Source organism: Conger conger, chromosome 1, assembly GCF_963514075.1.
Source record: "Conger conger chromosome 1, fConCon1.1, whole genome shotgun sequence".
In the NCBI taxonomy this organism is placed as follows: domain Eukaryota; kingdom Metazoa; phylum Chordata; class Actinopteri; order Anguilliformes; family Congridae; genus Conger; species Conger conger.
Window position 1 is genome coordinate 37,364,018 of NC_083760.1, and position 18,869 is coordinate 37,382,886.

Consider the following 18,869-nt stretch of genomic DNA (forward strand, 5'->3'; position numbering starts at 1 on the left):
TTTTGCTTTGCTGATTGTTTCATGGTTTCGATTCCCGCTTCGCCCACGACTGACAGCTGACAGCTCTCCTGCTACCGGACCTCCCTGCACATCTACCGACTACGAGCTTGCCTCTTCCCTCGGCACTGTGCTTTTTGTTTGTTTGTTATTTGTTTGGCTGGATCTTCGTGTATGGACTTTGCTTGTTTTGACTACGCTCCTGGGATTCGTCCCGAATAAAGCCCTAACGGGACTTTATTTAACCATTGTTTCGTGCATTTTGGGTCCAACCCCCACGCACCCGTCTCACCAGGGGCCTTGCCACTTTGCATTAGTTTAAGCGAGTCTACAATTTCACTAGATTTTAAAGGTTGATCCATCTCAATCACATGAATAGGAGTTATGGAAGGACATTCCAGGTTATCAAGAAACTATCATGTCTGTGTCATCAGCAGGGGACTGTGAGGTATATAACTCAGAGTAGAATATTTTTAAAGTTTCGTTAATGACAGATGGGATTACTGTGAGTTCACCTGAAAGAGTCCTAATTTGTTTAATTTGCTGGGATGCTGATTGACTCTTAATTTGGTGTGACAAAATACATCCTGCCTTCTCACCATGCTCATAAAGAAATCCATGTGATCGCAAAAGTAACTTTTCAGTTTCTTGTGTTGAGAGTAAGTTGTAGTTCATCTGAAGATTTTGAAGGTATCGGGCCATTCTATATGAACATTTACTTAGTCGTGTTAAAAAAAATAGTAGTCCAACATCAGTAACCTGATGAATCAGTTATTTGTAGTAGTGATATTTCTGCATGGCAAACAATTTACTTGTAGATGTAGTAATGTAATAGAAAAACAACAGACCAAACTGTCATGACATGCGCACTGCTTGTTCTGAGTAATTGAGTCATTCATTGAAAGGGGCATGTTCAAAATAATAGCAGTGTGGAGTTTAATTACATAATTAATTCTGTGAAAAGCAGGTGTCATTAATTATCCTTTATTAAGGAAGAAGGGAAGCAAATGTTTCACACATTGTTATAAAATATATTTCCTTCTGAATTGCTAAGTAAAATGGGCCATTCCAAACATTGTTAGGAGGAACAATGTCATTTGATTAAAAAGTTGATTGGAGAAGGGAAGACGTTTAAAGAAGTGCAGCAAATTATAGGATGCTCAGCTAAAATGATCTCAAATGCTTTAAAATGGCCAACAAAAACCCGAAACACTTGGAAGAAAATGAGCAACTACTGTTAAAACGGATTCAGCCATTCATCAACTCCAGAAAGATTACAATTACCTGTAAGTGCTGTTACAGTCAGAAGACTAAACTAAGGTATCAGCAGGAAGCCCCCGTAAAGCACCATTGTTGAAAGAATGGCATGTGCAGAATCAGTTAAAATTAGCCAAGGAACACATCGATTGGCCCAAAGAGAAATGGTGTAGCATTCTGTGGACTGATGAGAGAACTTGTGGGGTGACATTAAAAATGCAGTTTCTGAAACAAAACCCAAAAACAACAAATGTTGTTTGTTCATCCTGGGCTGAAATACCTTTTCTAGGTGCCAGAAGTTGATTGACTAGATGCAACTGAGATGTGCAGCAGTTATCAAAAACAATGGTTATGCAACTAAATATTAGTTCACCAATTTAAAGTCAAGTTAAATCTTCTTCAGTTTATACAGTAATGTTTGAGTTTGAAGAGAAAAATGTCGACACTGCCATTTTTTTTAACAGATTAATATTCCTTTTCTTTGCTTCCAGTAAAAGAATAATGCAGACTAAAATGTGTTAATGCTTTGATTTGGAATTGAATGTGTAATGTTTCCACTACATTTGAAATATGGAACTAAAAGCTATTAAAAAATGTTTGCACTTTATTAACTTTTTTTAACGCACTGTTATTTATTTGAACACAACTGTAGTATTCTAGAACTTGCCTTGACTTCAACTGTTCCATTTATTGGATTATGTACTAATAATGAAATCATAGGCCACCAACTCATTTCACTTATAAAATAGTCATGGAAATAAGTAGAAAAGAATCGAAAAGTCATGAAAAATTTCGGAAATTCATTGGTTGAATGTGCGGGAACCCTGTCTGATAAGTACTAAGGGTACGTAATTCAATCTTTTTTCGAAAATAAAAATTCCTCATTAGTTCAGATTGTGTTAACTGTCCAAAAATGCCTAGAAGATCAAATAAATCCCAAGCCAAAAAGCTGCAGAGGATGTCAGGCAGAATTGTTGCAGAAAAAGTTGTGACAGTTGCTAATGAAGACAGAGCAGTCAGTACTCATAATCTATGTGATGTGTCAAGTGAAATTTCAGTAACAGCATCATTTAGCCAGGATGATAACAGATTTTCTTTCTATAGTTTATGGACCTAATGTGTAGCTAATTCGCAGGAAATGCAGGTTTAGATTATATCTAGAAAAAAAAGATGGATTCTGTTGTCAAATTTCACGCAAGTTGGAGTTGGACATTGTTAATACAGGTAGGTGTCTTGAAAACCAAGGTCACTTTCACAAGCCTATTTTGTTGGTGTGTCTATGACAATGTCACATGCATGGAGGGAGGCTAAAGTCAAATTTTCATAGAAATGGGCCCAAGATAAAAGCATCAATGAAGTACCCAAGAACCCAGATGTTTTATTAGCTGAAAGAACTGAACTGTTTTTTTGCATGCATGAAACAAAACAGCCCACAGTCACGGAGCATGAGGTGAGGTAGGTACTACAGGTAGTGAACCAGAGGAAGGCTGCTGGTCCGGACAGCGCCCCGGTCAGGATACTATAAGCATATGCTGACCAGCTGGCACAGGTCTTCACCCTTTTCTTCAATCGCTGCCTGTCACAAAACATTGTGCCATCGTGCCTGATATCATCCATAATCATCTCTCACAGAAACTCACAGTCGACTGTCTCAAAGTGTACCGTCCGGTTACTCTCACAACATGCATCACCAAGTGTCTAGAGAGGCTGATGTAACAACACATCACATCCTGCCTTCCACCCGGCTTTGACCACCACCAGTGCACCAAACTGACTAAAGAGATACACTGAAAATGCCATAACCACTGCCCTCTGCCATTTGGAATGGCAGGGGCCCTATGTGAGAATTCTCTTTGTGTATTATACATCAGCTTTCAATATCATCATACCAGAAAGACTTATCATCAAGCTGTCAGCGCTGGGCCTCCCCTCACTCACCTGCTCCTGGATTAAGGACTTACTAACTAATCGTCACCAGTCAGTGAAACTTGGCCTGCACCTCTCCTCAACCTGCACTCTCAGCACTGAGGCAGACGGGCAAATGATGATGAGGGTGGTGAAGTGAGCCCCGCAACTTGTTGATCACCCCCTTCCCTCCCTGACTGAGCTCTACAACTCTCGCTGCCTCAGTAAGGCAAGATCCATAATCAAGGACCGCACTCACCCATCCCATCATCGCCTGTTCTGCCTGATCCCCCTGGAATGTGCTAAAGGGGTGTTCACTCCAGAACAAGCAGAGTGTAAAACAGTTTTATCCCTAGAACCATAGCCATACTGAACTCAAACATGCACTACTACCCCACGCTACCCCCCCTATTTATCATCTATATTTATTACTATATTTATTATCCACCACTGCAGTACAGTTACCTTGTATTCTATGCACATAGCACTTTAACTTGCCTTTGGAATGTGGACAATAATGTGTTTGGATATGTGTATGTGAATGCCTGGCCCTTGTTATGTCACAGATGCACTCTTACAAACTTTTAGTCTCATTGTATTTGTATAATGACATAAATTCTGATTTACATATTTATGAAGGGGTTCTAATCAGTTTTAAGACTTTATTCTGTTATGGATATGGAAATCCATCCAAGAATGTATCAATGTGTCTGCCAAATTTGACATTTTTATCACATTGGGCCCAATTTTCAGGCTTACCCATCCCACTTGATAAAGTCAAAACCCCTTATACCGTTGGATAAATTCTAAAGATGTGGCTGCTTCCTCTGGGTATTCGATGTTGAGTGTGTGTGTGTGTGTGTGTGTGTACAGTATGTATGTTTTAACATGTTAGGGGGTGCCTTGACAGAATTATTTTTTGAAAAGCACTGATCTAAGATATCATAGCAAGCCATTTGGCAGCAAAAGGTAAAGAATGCAAGCAACAATCCATTGGAAAAGAACCTCTGCACAACATCTACTGACTCTACTGACATCTAGTAGGCCTATCCTTATCCAAGTATACTGAAATACAAAAATACAAATACAAAGGGTTCACCACACAGTACAAACCATTCATAAGCCTTATGAATGGAGGGCCAGATTAGATTTTTGGTGAATTCTCTGTATTTGCTCTTGTTAAGTCTCCTCTTTATGGTAAACTTGATTAATGCTTACTTCCTAGATAGTGTTAATAGATATTTTCTGTTTTTCTCTGATGGATTGTCGCTTGTATTGTGAGTTCCTTTGACTGCATGTAGTAACAAGAGGGTAATGACAAAGGGACAAGCCCATACTAAGTCAATGGAGCAGCTTTTGTCCAAATACTGATAGCCTCTCAGAATGAGAAGACTATGTATGGAAATGTATGCACCTCCTGCCCATTTAGTTTCTGTGTCTTGTGTTGGAATCTTACCAAGCATGATGAGCCTGGGAGTGCTTGGCAGGGAGAGCTGGGCTTCCACGTCTGCCTGAGTGGAGGTTTCCTACAACAGGAAATAGGCAGAAATGCACACAAAACCTTAGAAATCACCAACACAAATGAGAGCGAAACATCAAAGGGGAAAGTGATATGGGAATACTACTTACATCAGCCAAGAGGAAAATGGCATCTTCCTGCTCTCTGAAGTGAGCCATTACCACAAGTATTGCTGCACATCCAATTTCAGCCAGCCCCTCAAGACCACAAAGTCTTCACCTCCTTTCCCCATTTTAGGAGTTGAGTAGTAAAAAAACTTCAGAATTCTTTTGGCCTTTCCATTGAGTGTTTCTCTAAGCCTGGCTTCCAAATCAATGCCTGTTAACATGCTGAAATGCTGCAACAAAAAATTGGTATGAACAAAAAGGGCCAGTTCTTCTGCACATCTGTTACACTTGGAGGGGGTGATGCATTGATTTCGCGCCGCTGTGGTTCATAGGTGCAGGTCATCAGCTCACTGATGCGATGCTGCTCCGATGCTCTGTGGCCTGTTCAGACGCTCATTCTTCTTTTCATCTAGAGACTGTCTGGTCTCCCCTTCAAGTAGATGTAGTGGTTGCCAATTAATACAGCCATAACTGTCTGTTCGGGCACACTTCCTCGGTGGTTCTATTTCTTCTGTATCATCAGCAGGAGCTGATCGCTTTGGTTTTCGAATTCGGACTAAGGTATTGTCCCTGTTCAAAAAATCAATCCTGGTCCTGATTTGCTTGCTCAAGGTGTAATAACCATTGCCCAACCTGTCTCCCTCATCAGTCCTATCTTCAAAAGAGTCAGGGTATGTATTGACAATCTTTTTGGCAAGTTCCACACACTGGTTGAGTGGGCGGTTTAGGCACACCTGTATTATGGCATCGGCAATGACTCTCATCATGTGTCTTCTATCTGAAGCTTGTGGTCGCTTCTTCTGTTCGAGACATCTACTCAAATTTGCATGCATCTTCTCCCATGGCACCGTAAATGCTGATACCCAGGAACTATTCTGGACAGGAGTGGCAAGGTCCGGAGAAGTGGAATTTGTATGAGCTTGGACATTATCGCGATCAGGTGAGGCCATGGGAGTGTCAACTTGAGTGTTCTGTGCACCTGAAACAAATAAAGAAACAGAGAAACACAGCAGTCAATTCAGAATCCATATCCTATCAAGTACAATAACAGATAGGTAACAGATAATATTTTCCTCATTCATGTAAATACATCACTACGCATCAATATGCTGTAGTTCTATAAGCAAGATAATTTCCAGCCAAAGGTAATCACAGCCTGCTGTGATTACAAAAATGTACTACAAAGTGAAGAGACAATGCAAAAGTGGCCCATTATAAGAACACTTGACACAAACTAACATTGCAAAATACAGGTTTAGGAATGTTTCATATAGATTTTTGGAAAAAGGTTCTCTCAAATCTACAGACCCCAGGGCAAAGGTCAAAGTCAATGCATTTTCAATGGCTGATTTTCATAATGGGTAGATAGGGTAAATTTTTTAACTAAAAAATAGGACAATGAAACTAGTTAAGGAAACTACATTTTTTTTGCATTGGAAGTTTTTTTAATTTGCATGATTTCATATGCTAATAAGGTGCAGTAGTCTTAAAAATGCACTAATTTGCATATATCTATAACTAGGCCTGTACATTCAGGGAAAACTCAGGCTGCTAAGAAACATAAGTTCAGGCAGGTCTCACCTTCCCCATCACTTTGCTGTCCCTGCATAGTGCACTGGGTATAGTAGGCCGCGGGCCAGAGGGGACCGCAGTGTACCCACATACACACACCTTCCCACGAAACCAACTTTTTGTGAAAGGTCAAGCCATACTGAATACGAATTGGAATGTTAACATTGAGAATTTTGGGATGTACTGTCTGTTTCAGCCGCATGTGTTCCCATTGAAAACCATTGTATTTCATTACAATAGAAATACATTGGAAAACCATGTCCTCCCCATGGCACAGGGTAGTGTGAGACATGTTTCTATCCATGTCATATCCCATCTACAGGACATAGGGCTTTTAGACAATACATCAGTTTGGGTGTTTGATCTGCTTTTAGGCAAGTCCAAACCCTCCATATATTGGATGGTGCATACCATCCAATATACTGTCCTCTATTATAATACTGGTGAATTGGCTGATACATGTGAGCCTGTACCACAGATTTAACACCCTAAATGATGCATTTCCTTGAAAGCCTCTCCCCTCTAGATGGAATATGATATGCATTAAAACAAAATGTACCAGATTCCTCAATGCCATGGACAGCACATTCTAATATATTTCTATCTTAGTGAAATACAATGGTTTCCAATGGGAATATAGACATGGGCCTGAAACAGGCAGTGCATCCCAAAATTGTCAATGTTCAAATTCATATTCAGTATGGCTAGACCCTTCAAAAAAAGTTGGTTTGGTTGGAAGGTGCAGGGGGTGCACTGCGGACCCCTCTGGTCCACGGCCTATTGGTAATTTGGTGTAAAGCCGGAGATTTTGACCCTGATTTACCATGTTCCGCTACATTACAAATGGTCAACTTTTAGTATGTTATTTCAATGCCCCTAAAGGTCACAAAACTTGAAATGATTAATTTTGCAATTTGTTTTGGGTCAATTATAAATGTGTGCAAATTAAAAACAATTACACCTGCACAGTTCTTTCAGTGAGAAATGTTATCCTATATACCCATTACGAAAATCGCCCATTGAAAATGCATTAACTTTGACATTTGCCCTGGGGTCACTAAAACCATCAAGAAAAATTGGAAACAGTTGGTTTTGAGTACTAGGGAGGTTTTTTTTTTCTAAAAATCTATATGAATCGTTCCTAAAATTACATATTAACCCCCACTAACAGGCCAACTGGCTTAATGCTCCTGCAAGACGCAAAGCGGCTAGTTAGTTAGTTAAGGGCCGAGCAAAGAGTCCAGCACCGTAGGTATACGGAAGGTATTATTATTATTATTTTCCAAGACTTTGCTATTTTTCACTAACTTGCCATGCATTAAAACTCATGGTTAATATGAAGGTCCAAATTTATTTCCACCCTGTCTCTGAACATAACAGCGCCACCATCTGCTCACACAGCAGATGGTGGTCACGAGTCCTGACCATGAAATCATTGCTCCCTGTTTCCGCTAACTCTTGCAATTCAGGGGAATGGGACTGGCCATAGTGCCACAATGCGATTGTGAACACAATCAAAACAGACTGTAGAAATTTTGAACGTCTACATAAAGACGCACGTTAACTGTGTGAAGAGCCCCATAACATCCGCTGCCGAGTTGAGTGTCTCAGCGGCCCCAGCTTGGTGAGAGGCCCCGCCATCGCCGCTAGCGGATATATTTAATTTTCTTTTCGGAAGGCTCTGATTAGTCTCCTGCAGTCAACAACAGTCTGCTGGTCGAGCTTTATGTCCTCTTCAGTGATCACTTCAAAATCCTCCGCATTCCTTACCCCCAGGTTACCCAGATGCTGCAGGAGCTCCAGCACAGATTATTCGGCAAGATGGGGGAGGGTGTGCCTAATAGTGTGCCTTGCTTGCATTCTCAAGTAAAAGAGGGCCAAATTGGTTAGAAAAACATGCTTGTCTCTCTCTTCACCTACAGAATCAAAAAGCTGAGAACATTCTGCAGCTTCAGCCAAGTTCTCATTTCCAAAATCAACCGATTCATTGTACTCACTTGCTTCACCCACCAATTCAGTTACACCAGAGACACAGTCACCCTTATGAAAAGGACAAGCTACCATTTCCCCACAACTGATATGCAATTTCATGAGCACACAGGCTACTGAAATCTGCACATACAACAGGGCATCTTTCCACAGGACAAGTAAAATCAACATATGTGTGCCTAACTGGCTTTGGTGCCGAATGTTTTTTATACATGAGTCTGTAATGCACAGACTGTCTTCAATTGAGAGGGACATTGAGCAACACCACAGGGGAAACGAAAGTTAGCGGTTTTCGGTGCATTTTTGTATGTTTCACATAGTTAGGGATGGTGTCTAAAGATGACTCGCAGTATCTGCACTTAAATGCCATGTCATGCAAACTCCACAATACCTGATTTTGCGGTGTTCCGGTAGCTTTTACCCTCCGTACCTCTCCTCCTTCTCGGTAATGTAGCCTACCTGGCAAGGGAAAATTTTGACAATTAGCATAAAGACTACACAAGCATATATATTCACAATTTTGACATCAAAATGTATATGACAAATTACTTAAACTGAACTAAATTCCTTCGGGCAACTTGTAAATTTGGAGACTGAATGTGCAGTAAGCTAGCTAGATCCACGTCTGGGATCAAGCAACTTGCTAACTACCCAGCTAACACAGGACGTCGTCACGACGTCGCAGTAAGGTGATATATTGGTCACGGGTGACATGACCTTCTGACGACGTCGTGACGACGTCCTGTGTTAGCTGGGTAGCAAGTGGCTAGCAAGACGTAGCTGCCACCCTAGCAGACCACTACAAAAAATAAAAACAACTCAAAATAAATTGCTATACGTCCTAATTAAACGATTCAAAACCAAGAAATAGGTACCAACATGAGCCAGCCAAATGAACAAACAGCAGTACTTTCTCTGTCCAAGAGAGTGAAATGAACTTGCCTGCAGCATGAACGCCTCTACTGGCACAGCACACTGGAGCACACTGAAGTGAAGTGTCTGACGACGACGGGACGAACGTTAGCGAATACCGACTCCCACTCAAACTTGCTGTAGACTGATTCACAGGATGAACGAATTTACTGTAGAGTAGATCCCACTTGTCCAAGATCCTTGGCGAGTGGAAATGACAAAATCTGGCTCCACACACACACACTGAGTGGAGGCAGTCAACCAGGAATTGCAAGTGTGCCAATTCTGAATTCCGCCCAGGGTGATCGCATAGACGGGGTGATCGGGGTAATCGATATTGGCCGGCTGCAGCCAGTTGCTGTACTTATTAGTCTACAGCAAGTTACATTACACAGCGTTTGTATGCACTGGAAACTTGCTACAGACATTTTTTTGCTCCAACAACCATACTGTTAGACTGATCAATGGTTAATTCTCGCCAGATTTATAAAAAATATAGTAATAAAATAGCCTAGGGTTTTATGTATGTACAGAAAACCCCAATCATTTGTCTCAATTGTCCGCCATGTTGGACTTTTCATGAAGTTGACAAGAGGGGAGGAGTGAGATTGTTTTTACTGCGTTATGATTCGCAGCAAAATTTTATTACTGTAGGCGAATTTGCCAACAAGGAATGTTAGTACAAGCACAGAAAACTTGCAACAGGCATTTTTTTTTGCTTCAACAGCCGAACGTTCAGACAGATCAATGCTTACTTCTCGCCAGATTTCACAAAATATAGTAATAAAATAGCCTAACTTTTTATTTATGTGCAGAAAACCCCAACTGATTGTCCGCCATGTTGGATTTTTCACAAAGTTGACAAGAGGGGAGGAGTCAGATTGATATTTACTGCGTTATGATTCGCAGCAAAATTTTATAACTGTAGTTTGGCTAATTTTGACCATAATCCATAGAGAAACTACAGCACCATACTCCATTCACAATTACAATAAATATTTCCATATACAGTAGTGATGCTGTGAAAACCACAGAATCATGTTACAGTGAATGTAATGGAAGTAAATGCAGAAAAGGGTAATGACGCACAATTAGCCCAATGCAAATCAGTCAGTGCATGCTCAAATCATGCTTGAGCCATTGTGATACTGTGGTGATAGACAATATGATCTTCTGTCAGAGCATTTGCAGAGCAGTCATTGAAGATAGTCAGCGTGACGTAAAAGTAAGTAAAAATATGTCTGAAGCAGATTTGTTAGAATTTCACAAGCACCTGTGAGAGTTAATAAACGCAGAAGAAAAAAGGTTGCTAGAAATCTGGAGATATTACAGACTGTGATTGTACGCACATTAACCGGAGAAATGAGAAACTGCCTTTAATGCTCGTGACGTAAAACCAGGAAAACGGGAAGTGAAACAGGATTTAAAAAGGTATAAAGATTTGCCGGGAGTTATGGCTGGGTATGGCGGCTGTAAGGACGTGCTTCGTCCCTGTTATACTTATTAAAGTGTTGTGTTGTTGAATCTCGCTATACGGGTTCTCTCCCTTCCTAAGTGCAACACAACATTTGGCGACGAGAGAAGTCGAAAATGATATACAACAGATACCACTGTGTAAAATAAATCGAAATTCATTGTTGTTGATTGTACTCTTAAAGGGTTCTGATTTTCTGCATGTTTACACTAGGACTCGGAACTATACTGTCCTCTCAGGTCCTATTTGCACTTGTTCTTGTGTTTAATTTGCACTTTGTTGTACATCGCTCTGGATAAGAGCGTCTGCTAAATGCCATGCAATGTAATGTAATGTAATGTAATGTAATGAAATATTACCTCTCACGTATCATATACGAAGAGTTCATTTGCAAAAACGGATAAAAGCCTCTCTTACAACGAATAAACAAACAGCTGTTTGATTGATGCTCCCTGGAGTGCCCAAAAAATATGATTTAGGATGATAAATATAAACGGAGATGTTGTTGTAAAATAATCCCTCAAATATGTAGACGAATTGTTAAACAATACTTCATGTTATTAAATGTATTCTCATAAATAATATGGTGAACAGTCGGACAAATTGCGCTGCACTGATGCCGTTTACAATGTCAGTCAGTCGGGCAGATACGAGCATAGTTTCATATGTTGTTATCATATTCATATATTATGTTTTATAATGTGTTTATTGTTATACATTTTTGTTCGTTTTATTTCTTAATTTTGTAACAGTGTTTTCAATGGTGCTAGACAAATAACGTGTATTATTATTATTATTATCATTGTCATCATCACATTCGTTGTGCAGAACTGTTCGTCATTTACAATCAATCAGGATAATTCCCACACCTGTAGCTTTTCAGAGGCAATCAGAGGCTGAAATCCCTTTTCTTGGCTTTCTTTTCAGCGTTTGCCATTGTCGTCTTCGTGAAATGCATATTCATTAGGGGTGTTTCACTGCCTATTTATAGGCAACTGTGGGCGGGACATGAAGCTGGCAAAGTTGCGCCACATTTAGAGTTGATTGTGATTTATAAAGGAAAACTGGCGTGGGACGTGCGTATGCACTGTTTTATAAATCAGAATATGTTTTTGCGTACGCACGTCCTAGGTTTCATGCTTACGCAACCTTTTGACGTAAATCCTAAACACAGTTTTATAAATGAGGCCCCTGATGTTTATCTGGGGAAAGGGAGACCTCTAGTGGTGACTCCTAACGTAACTGTTTAATTTGTACTATCAGTCTCGCGGTAGTTTGATGATACATGAAGTAAACGGTCACATATTTTTCTCTTTTGATTAGGTTGGCCAGAAAACGCGTTTGCCTGTAAGTATGAACTCATACAGTTATCTTGACATTGAGTATTAAGAATACTAGTAATGAAAACCTTTGTTAATGAACCCAAGTTCGTTCGAAATGTGTATTTTGAGCATATATGCTAACCGCTAGTATCGTAATGGAATTTCTGATATAAGTTAGCCTGGAGCTAACGCATTTGTTGCTATACGTTTTAAACAGACAATATACAATATTGTTCTTGGAAAACGTCTGTATAAAATACTGAAAGATGTATTCCTTTATCTGTCTAGTTTTACAGTGCTTCCTGAGTAAAGTTAGGAAAGAATACAAGCTGCTTCATTCTTTATCTTGGGGAAACTGTTAGCTATCTGCCGAGCTGATGTAGCAGGCTAGATCGCGCCACACAGTTACTGAAGCGGGGGCAGAACAGTAAAAAGGCAACTCTTCCAACGGCCAGCATTCGTCCGATCAGTAAACTTACTTGTAAAAAGAACACCTAAAGCAATCACCATGTCACTAAGAAGAGAAGAGGATTTGGATGAACTAGAAACAAGATCACAAATATCCAACTGCTCAAGAGCTAGCAGACAATCTGTAGCTAACTCTATGGCATTGCAAACACTGGCTAAAGCAGAAGCCGCACGTGCGGAGCTCGCATTCGCTAGACAAGAGGCAGAGCTAATAAAACAACAAGCGATTCTAAACGCCAGTCTGCACGAACTGAAGTTAGCAAAGGCAGCAGCGGCCGCTAACGCCGAAGCTGAAATCCTAGAAGCAGCTGCTGGAGAAAAATATGACTATGAAATGTCAAACCCAATTAAAATGAATACTGTGTCTCTGACTCAAGTCGAAATTCAAGAAAATGCTGCAATGCAGATTCCTATTACACATCCAGGTCACCAGTCCTATCAGGGTGTAAACACAGCCAACATAGTAAATGCAGCCACAGTCTCACCATCAGATGCAAGGCCACAGAAGACCTCACATTCACCAGTGCGCCAGCCTACCATGGACAGCGGTGAAGCAAACAGATGTGAGAATCAGGGCCATGCGCCTCTGAGTGAACTCAGTGACTACAAATTTATTGGGCTGGCTCAACACCACACACACAGAGGAGAAGCCACCTGGAGCCCAAATCAGGTAACCAGCACTGCACAGAGAAAATCATACAGCTACAGAGAGCTCCCCCACAACCTGAGACAAACCAGTGATGATTCCAAACCTCCCCAGCCTTACCACACACAGTCCCTATGTACAACACAAGCCCATCCAGTACAGTGGCTGCGACAGACCTAGGGAAGTACCTGATGCGACGTGAGCTGGTGAGTTTGGGCCTGCTAAAGTTTGAGGACAAGCCGGAGAACTACTGGGCCCTGGAAGGCATCTTTTATCAGCTCTACTGATCACCTAAAACTCTCTGCCAGAGAGGAGCTTGATCTGCTGTGCAAATGGCTTGGGCCTTCGTCATCTGAGCAAGCTAAACGGATCAGAGCGGTACACATTCAAAATCCACCCGCAGGCCTCAGGATGTTATGGCGAAGGCTGGAGGACGTCTACGGCTCAGCGGAGGTGATTGAAAACGCTCTCCTGAAAAAAGTTGAAGATTTCCCAAAAATCTCAGCCAAAGAAAACCACAAGCTAAGAGAACTGGGAGACATTCTCATGGAACTTGAAGCAGCCAGGGCAGATGGATACTTACCTGGTCTCTCATACCTCAGCACTTCCCGCGGAGTAAGCCCAATAGTCCAGAAACTCCCGTCCAACCTACAAGAGAGGTGGATTACTGTAGGATCACATTACAAAGATCAACACAGAGTGCTATAGCCTCCCTTTTCAGTCTTCGTCAACAAGCAAAAATGTCGTAGCTTCAGAAACAAAACTCTGGAAGAAATAAAAGCGTATCTGAAGGAAAAACGCATCTGTTTCAAATGCTGTGCATCGTCCACCCATGTTGCTAAAGACTGTGGCAGGCCTGTGCTGTGCCAGGAGTGCAACAGCGACAAACACCCATCAGCGCTACATCCAGGGCCCGCCCCATGGAAAACTGATGCCCATGTGAGTACTGTGGATCACAGCGGGGAGCGACAGCCGCTGGAAGCCATCCCGTCTGTGACGTCCAAATGCACGGAAATCTGTGGGAGTGTGAACAGGTCAAAATCATGCTCCAAAATCGCATTAGTGTATCCTGCAGGCCAAAGAGACCTAGCCATAAAGACCTACATTGTTCTTGATGAACAGAGCAACAAGTCCCTGGGCAGAACAGAATTCTTTGAACATTTTGAAATTCAAGGTGCAGGAACAAGATACACTTTGAAGACATGCTCAGGAGTGGTGGATACGGTCGGGCGGCGAGCCAGCAACTTCATGGTGGAGTCATTAGACGGCAACATCCACATTCCCTTGCCTACTTTGATTGAGTGCGACATGCTGCCAGACGACAGGTCTGAAATACCATCACCAGACGTGGCCAGACATCATCCTCACCTCAAACACTTGGCAAACAAAATCCCAGTCCTGGACCCAGACGCGTCCATCCTTCTTCTCCTTGGGAGAGACTTAATCCAGGTGCACAAAGTGCGGGAACAATGTAATGGGCCACACAACGCGCCGGTTGCCCAGCGACTCGACCTTGGATTGGTGAAAATTGGAGATGTATGTCTGGGAAGAGCACACAAGCCCACCACTGCCAGCGTCTTCAGAACCAGTGTGCTGATAAGCTGGCGCCACTCCATCCTCAGCCCATGCATCAGCAGCTAAATAGTCAGAGAGAAAATTGACAGCCCTGTGCCACCCCACACCTCTCCATGTGTGTCTCATGCAGCCAATGAAACAGACAGCCTGGGCAGAAACGTGTTTCAAAGAACACAGCGCGACGACCAGCTTGGCCTTTCCATCGAAGATGAGTTGTTCCTTGACCTCATGGATAAGGAAGTCTACATGAACAAAGCAAACTGCTGGGTAGCACCACTGCCATTCAGGCCAAACAGGCCGCGTCTTCCCAACAACAGACAACATGCTGTCAACCGCCTTGCCTCCCTCCGTCGCATGCTAGAGAAGAAACATGCCATGAAAGAACACTTCTTAAACTTCATGCAAGCAATGTTCGACGCAGACCAAGCGGAGCCTGCCCCAGCGCTGAGGCCTCAACAAGAATGCTGGTACCTGCCAATATTCGGTGTTTATCACCCACAGAAAAGGGATCAAATACGGGTAGTGTTTGATTCCAGTGCGAAGCACGAAGGCACCTCCCTCAATGATGTTCTTCTCAGTGGGCCTGACATGAACAATACCTTGCTGGGAGTCTTAATGCACTTCCGCAGAGAGCCTGTAGCGGTAACTGCGGATGTGCAGCAGATGTTCTACTGCTTCATTGTCCAGGAAGAGCATCGCGATTTTCTGAGATTTTTGTGGTTTGAAGATAACAACCCAAACAAACACATCACTGAGTACCGCATGAAAGTGCATGTTTTTGGCAACTCTCTTTCCCCTGCGGTAGCCATCTACGGCCTGAGAAGAGCAGCCCGGCACGGAGAAAAGGAACATGGCAGCGAAGCTAGACAGTTCGTCATGAGAAACTTCTATGTCGATGATGGGCTTTCTTCATTCCCCACTGACGAAAAGGCCATTGCCATCCTGAAAAGCACAAAAGAAATGTTAGCAGAGTCAAGCATTAAATTGCATAAAATGGCCTCTAACAGCCGTGCTGTGATGGATGCCTTTCCCCCTGAGGAGAGGGCCAAAAACTTGGTGGATCTAGAGCTAACTGCTGACCCCTTGCCACTGCAGCGCAGTTTGGGACTCGCTTGGAGCTTGCAGTCTGATACATTCACTTTCCGTGTATCAAGAGAGAAGAAGCCATTTACTAGAAGGGGAATCCTGTCTACTGTCAATGGGCTTTATGACCCCCTGGGCTATGTGGCACCTGTCACAATTCAAGGAAAGGCCTTAGTCAGAGAGCTCTCTGCCGAACAAGCTGAATGGGATGCTCCATTGCCAGCGCTGAAAAAGGAACAGTGGAGAATGTGGACGAACTCACTCTGTGAGCTTGAGCAGCTTCAGATTGAAAGACCCTACGTGCCTGTTTCTTTGTGCTCCACAAAACACAGAGAACTCTGCGTCTTCTCTGATGCTTCCACTATGGCTATATCAGAAGTGGCCTATCTTAAAGCAACAGATGAAAATGGACATACTCATACTGGACTCGTCATGAGCAAGTCAAAGCTGGCTCCTCATGCCCCACACACTGTTCCACGGCTCGAACTTTGTGCTGCTGTCTTGGCTGTTGAAATGGCGGACTTAATTACAGAAGAACTCGACGCAGACATCCACAAAGTTACATTCTACACAGACAGCCGAATCGTATTGGGCTACATCAGCAACAATAGTCGAAGGTTTTACGTATATGTAGCCAACAGAGTCACTCGCATCAGGAAGTCCACAAGCCCTGAACAATGGCATTTTGTCAGCACAGAACACAACCCTGCAGACCATGGGACTCGCTCAGTGCCAGCAGCCATGTCAAAAAACACCAACCGGTTCAAAGGTCCAGCTTTCCTAGCCAAAGACACCTCACAGCCAGAGGCATTTGAGCTCATTGACCCTGAAGCGGACATAGAGATACGCCCACAGGTCCAAGCCTTCATAACCAAGGCCTTCGAAGGTAAGCTAGGGTCAAACCGATTTGAACGCTTCTCCAGCTGGAAGTCATTCAGTCGGGCCATTACCAAGCTCATACACAAAGCCAGGTCCTGCACAAAGGACTCAATCAACAATACGGATGAGATGACACAAGCAAAACTACTAATCACCAGAAATGCTCAACATGATGCGTTTGCCGAAGAGATGAAATGCCTTTCCAGAGGTGAAGTCGTCCCAAAGTCAAGTCCTCCTGAGTCCAATTGTGGACGCAGGCGGCCTGCTAAGAGTTGGAGGACGCATTCCTTTGGCTGACTTACCCTGGGAAGAGAAACACCCCATCATTGTCCCCAAAAAGCATTACATAGCAACCTTATTGGTGAAGCATTACCATGAAAAGGTCGCTCAGCAGGGAAGACATCTGACAGAGGGCGCTGTTCACTCTGCTGGACTGTGGCTGATTGGAGGCAAGAGACTGGTGTCAAGCATCATTCATAAGTGTGTAACCTGTAATAAACTGAGAGGAAGAATGGAAGAACAAAAAATGTCAAACCTACCTGCTGAACAACTTGACCCAGGCCCTCCGTTCACAAGTGTACATTACATTACATTACATTAATGGCATTTGGCAGACGCTCTTATCCAGAGCGACGTACAGTTGATTAGACTAAGCAGGAAACAATCCTCCCCTGGAGCAATGCAGGGTTAAGGGCCTTGCTCAAGGGCCCAACGGCTGTGCGGATCTTATTGTGGCTACACCGGGATTAGAACCACCGACCTTGCGTGCTCCAGTCATTTACCTTAACCACTACGCCACAGGCCGTAGTGTAGGTGTTGATGTGTTCGGACCATAAGCACAAGACGCACGCGAGGTGGCATTGCAGAGAATAAACGCTGGGCTGTCATCTTTACTTGCATGGTCACAAGAGCTGTGCATATCGAAGTGCTCGAGTCTCTGTCCTCCTCAAGCTTCGTTAAGGAGATTCACTAAGGAGATTCACAGCTGTTCGTGGCCCTGTCCGCCTCTTCTGTTCTGACCAGGGAACGAACTTCATAGGGGCATGCAAGGAACTTCAGATCAAATCTGACGACCATGAACTGACTACTTACCTTCAAGACCAAAGCAGCACCTGGACTTTTAACCCTCCGCACTCTTCCCATATGGGCGGAGTGTGGGAGCGGATGATAGGTATTGCCCGTAGGATACTAGATGCATTGCTTTTAAAGACAAACACTGCTCATCTGTCTCATGAAGTTTTGGTCACACTCATGTCTGAAGTAATGGCCATTATGAACGGCAGACCCCTTGTTCCAGTGTCATCCGATCCAGACATGCCCACTGTCCTCACACCTGCCATGCTGCTAACACCGAAAGTCAACCCAGTGCTGCCACCCACGGGAGAGTACGTCCTTAAAGACCTATACAGCAAGCAGTGGAAGCAGGTACAGGCGTTGGCCGACGCATTCTGGAAACGCTGGCGTCAAGATTACCTGGTGTCACTTCAACCAAGGAGAAAGTGGCACGTGGACAAGCCAAACCTGAGTGAAGGAGATGTTGTGCTGCTCAGGGATGCACAGGTCAAACGGAATGATGGCCTGTCGGAGTGGTGGTGAACGCCATTCCCAGCAAAGACTCTAAAGTTCGGAAAGTAGACGTGAGGGTGGTCAGACAGGGTACCCAGCGGGTGTATTCTAGACCAGTCTCTGAAGTTGTTTTACTTGTAAAAAAATAGTGTTATAATACATTATAACAAGCGGGGAGTGTGATGTTCTGATGTTTATCTGGGGAAAGGGAGACCTCTAGTGGTGACTCCTAACGTAACTGTTTAATTTGTACAGTCTTGCGGTAGTTTGATGATACATGGTGACGTAAACGGTCACATATTTTTCTCTTTTGATTCGGTTGGCCAGAAAACACGTTTGCCTGCAAGTACGAACTCATACAGTTATCTTGACATTGAGTATTAAGAATATTAGTAATGAAAACCTTTGTTAATGAACCCAAGTTCGTTCGAAATATATAGCATATATTGAGCATATATGCTAGCCGCTAGAATCGTAATGGAATTTCTGATATAAGTTAGCCCGGACACATTTGTTGCCATACGTTTTAAACAGACAATATACAATATTGTTCTTGAACAACCTCTGTATAAAATACTGAAAGATGTATTCCTTTATC